The sequence below is a fragment of the Pimephales promelas genome, chromosome 25 (assembly GCF_988280905.1).
Source record: "Pimephales promelas chromosome 25, fPimPro1.hap1.1, whole genome shotgun sequence".
Classification (NCBI taxonomy): Eukaryota; Metazoa; Chordata; class Actinopteri; order Cypriniformes; family Leuciscidae; genus Pimephales; species Pimephales promelas.
The window spans coordinates 6,836,206-6,840,903 of NC_142793.1; positions in this window are offsets into that span (position 1 = coordinate 6,836,206).

Consider the following 4,698-nt stretch of genomic DNA (forward strand, 5'->3'; position numbering starts at 1 on the left):
ATGTGTATTTTCCACTAATATAGTTTGTAATGGCTTTTTTTGTCATAGATTATAATCATATATTTTTTGGATTTGTTATTTATCTTTATAATGAAGTTGTCTGTATTAAGTAGATTGTGTTTAACACACACAAGAGTGATTTATTAGTTCAACACATAGTTATAGAAATTCTACTTTATCTAAATAAAACCCTGCACTTTATACACACACACACACACACACACACACACACACACACACACAAATACATGTAAATAAAAATACAAAAAAAAACATCAAATGTGTTTTTAGTCAGAGTATTATTTTATACAGAAACAAATATTTGTAATTCAGATAAGAATGAAGTTAGTGTTTTAAAATCTTAAGGAAAACAAATATATTGAAATATAGCACATGAATTTTAAATTCATTCAACTTCAATTACAAATACAATCTTACTTTTATTTAAAGAAAACTATACATTTAAAAGATGGGGGTTATATGCCTATTTTGTCATTTAAAAATATTGTTATGCAAAATTGTTATGCAAAAAGACAAGGACTTAGAGACAAGGACTTGTAGGAAAAATCGCAGCCAGCCACACACACACACATAAACACAGACAACAGCCCTCCCCTCCCCACACAGACACACACACACACCCACCCACCCACACACACACACACACAGACACACAGAGAGAGAGAGAGAGAGAGAGAGAGAGAGAGAGAGAGAGAGAGAGAGAGAGAGAAAATCGCAGGGGAAATAAATCCATTCAAACTACAATATCTGACTTTCTGTTGCTCGGAGCGAATTACTTTAAATTGGAAAGTTGATCGGCTTGACGAGAACAATATACGTGGTAAGTTTTGTAACTGTAGGTAAATTGAGCAAAGTTATAACACACTTTATGTGTCCTTTTTTAGTCATAAAATTCATTTCCTCGCTACGGCCAGACCGTTCGAGATAACAAAAATCCGTCCGGAATTGAGCATCCTCAATGTCTTGACTTCATGCACACCGAGTTTGGTTGTGATTGGTAAACACATGCGTTGTAATTTGATGTATTTCTCCTAGGACAATTATTCAAACAACCCATAATTCATAATTCATAAATAACTTCCATTTGAACTGTCATAAAACTTAGAGCACGAAAGTTGTTTGGCCTGATGTGATCTATAATTGTACCGAGTTTCATATTAATTCATGCAAGTGTGTTTGATTTATGGACAAATGTTCGAATCCCAGTCCAGGGGGCGCTGTCGAGCCGCCCTGCCACGCCCGGTTACCAGCTTTAGCCCGGCCCTGATGGCCATGGGTTCTGACCCGTGTGCAAAGTTTCAAGAGTTTTCGAGGATGTTAAGGCCCCCGAAAATGCCAGAGAAGTCGCACACAGCAAATAAAGGGTTAAAATTAACCTGACAGGCGCCCCTCCTCTCACTCACACAGAGGGACACTGAGAGACTGGCAAAATTCTGAGATTTTCTCTACATTCAAACAAACATATCTGACTTTCTGTGGGTCCTAGCTAATGAGTGTCAATTAGAAAGTTGTCCGGCTCGAGGAGTACAATATACATACCAATTTTTGTAACTCTAGTTAAAACTAACAACCCCACTTTTGTCAAAAGGTGGCGCTACTGAGCCCTCACCACGCCCGTTTCTGAAACTTTGCACATGTCTACTGGCTAATAAATGTGTTGTGTCTGTCGAGTTTCATACAATTTGAAGCATGCTAAGGGTCTCAAAAGCATCCTAAAAGCATCCTAAAAGAAGGGTAAAGTTTGATGCGTCGCCACGGCAACAGTTTCAAAGATCCACAGCTATCGCGGATCACAGCTATATATATATATATATATATATATACTGTATATATACATATGAAGCCGGTGGCACCGCCACCCTGGTGCCTTTAGGTTTATTGTGCACGACATGCAAAATGTAACCCTGCTTTGACTGATGCAAGCTCTACAGCACAGTTTATAGTAAGAAAGAATATAGTAAGAAAGAAAAGTAAGCTGTTACTCTGAGATGGTTTGGGAAACAAACATTCATCATGTCGCATTGGTTTTAGTTACTTGTCCTCGAACAGAGCCCTAATCTGTTTATATTTCAGTTACACATTCTACATTGATTAAAAAAGAAAAATCAAATGTGTTTTTAATTCATACAGAAATAAAATATTTATAATTCAGCTGAGAATAAAGTTAGTTCAAATTTTAAGAAAAACAAATATATGATCTGAAATATAGCACATTCATTTTTAAATTCATTCAGGTTCAATTACCAAAAATACAATCTTAATTTAATTTAAAGCAAATAATAAATCTAAAATATATGGGTTATATGCATATTTTGTAAAAAAAGAAAAAAAAAAGAAAGAAAGATATATATCCAAAAACACAAGGCCTTAAACTTTAACAAGGGTGCAACTCTTATCACTACAACAAACATAGTCACACACACAAGTCAAGTCACTTACATTTTATATGCAATATTGACTTTTTAGATGCAATATTGACTTTTTTCTGTTTCAGCAGAGAAAATAGTTAAACAAAGATCACAGCGACCCATCGCGCATCTCAAAGCAATGTGTTTTCTCATTACTGAATGATTCAGCATTTTGAATCCATGACTCGTTCATTAAGACGGTCATCTGGCGACACCTTATGGTGATTTAGGGTTATGTTTAAAAGTATCGTTCTTTACAGCGATTTTTAATTGACTCCTGTTAAACCAATCTCGTAACATTATTGTGTAACCGATTTAATTTGATCAGCCTTACCTAGGGTAACAGCCCTATAGTGTCTTATTATTCTAAATTATTGAATTTATTGATCAAATTTACTAATGAAAAATGAAGCATACATTTATTAAGACTAGGCTGCCCTGCAGATATTAGGCTACAATATGCAGATTTAAATATACCATTTATCAAATAATCTGTTTATTTTTAGGTTACACATTACATTGTTTAAAAAATAAAAATCAAATGTGACCCGCTCTGGCGAAATGAGTCGGAAGTTTCAACCTTCCATTTTAAGATATGGGCCGATTATGTGGAAAAACCATGAAATAACAAAAAAAAAAAAAAAAAAAAAATTCAAAATTTCAAAGAACAGACATTCAAAAATAATCTCACAGGGTTTCGTAGTCGAGATAATTGAGTAAAGGTATTTAAATAACGATTAAAGTTGTCAAAGCTTTAAATTCGCTGAAATAAACATTGCTCTTCTCAACTCCCCTCGTCACCTCTGAGCATTTCCCGGGTATCCCCTGAAACGTTGAACTCACTGGAGGCTTCTAACCTAAACTGCGTGAGTATATTTATCTGCAAGAAGAATATAGCCTATGTAAGGCTGTAACGATCGCGACACTCAGATCCACGAACCTGTGTCGCGGTGTGAGAAGACAGAATCACGACACCGACACGTCCCTTCAACTCCCGAAGTTATCCTTCACGTCCAGACCCAATGCTAGCTACAACATCTTTAAATTACTATTAGTATTATTCGAAGTTAACATTATAAAATACGTAGACTTACACCACAAAACTTAAATTATTACTATTTTTTTTTTTAAAATTGGGCAATTTCAGCATTATGGAGGAGATCCAATTCCCAGATAATTAAATATTTTAATAAATTGGCCTATGTGAACCACACTGCACAAACCAAAAGTAATACTCACCCGATGAAGAAGGGTTGACTCTCTCCAGAACATAAAATCTTTATTTTATTTTCCGTGTTCGCATTTATGAGGAAAAACAATCCGAACGTGACCGTTCTCTGGAAGCAGCACTAAAACTTTCACATAGCTTAAACATGCAAGCACAAAGCCTTTCTTTAAAGTAAATTTCGTTTTAAAATAATTATCTTAATTTAAATCAATGTTTCATCAACCAATTACTAGGATTTAATAATAAGAAATAAATTGCAGACAATAGGCTAGGCCTAATCACGACGCGGAGACGCACGGCACGTGAACTGAAGCTTGTCTCATGAACCGAAAGTCAGCGTATAAGGTATCCTCACAGACATATATATATTGAAATGTCTACTTTTAAACACAACCATTCAAAATGAAAGAAAACAGACTGCTCTCTGCTTATGTGGGCTAATCCGTATGAAAACTGAATTTCTCTCTGACTCCTCTTTAATCTTTCTGATTTTAGAACATTTTTGTAAAAGTGACTTTTTAATTATTTATTTCAAAAAAATTAAAAATAAGTTGAGTTTCAGCCTCGTTAAATTGCATTTATATATGTTAATCTATTTGGTCAAATTAAGCTATATAAAATAAATAGTTTATCCCTTAAAATGCTATGGATTTTGAAAGATATCAAAAAAAAAAAAAAAAAAAAAAAAACGGGCAAAAAAACTTTAAAAGCGATTTTCTTAGGTTTTCAATTGGAAAAAAAAGGGCAGACGACCAGAATTCAAATCTGTATATCGTTACAACCATTCAAGGTATGACCAAGGTCATTTGAAAGCTTACAGTGTCCTCTTTCCATTAATATCAAAATCTCAATTTTTAAATTTGGGTCACTGTGACTAATTTTGCTGGATCAGGTCGGTCACAAATGTGTTTTTTATTGTAGTATTATTTTATACAGAAATACATTATAATTATATATAATATACAAAATATAACCGTGGGCGCGATTAAACAGTGTTACAATAAAACTCAACATTGTGTTTTTTAAAAATAAATTCAAATA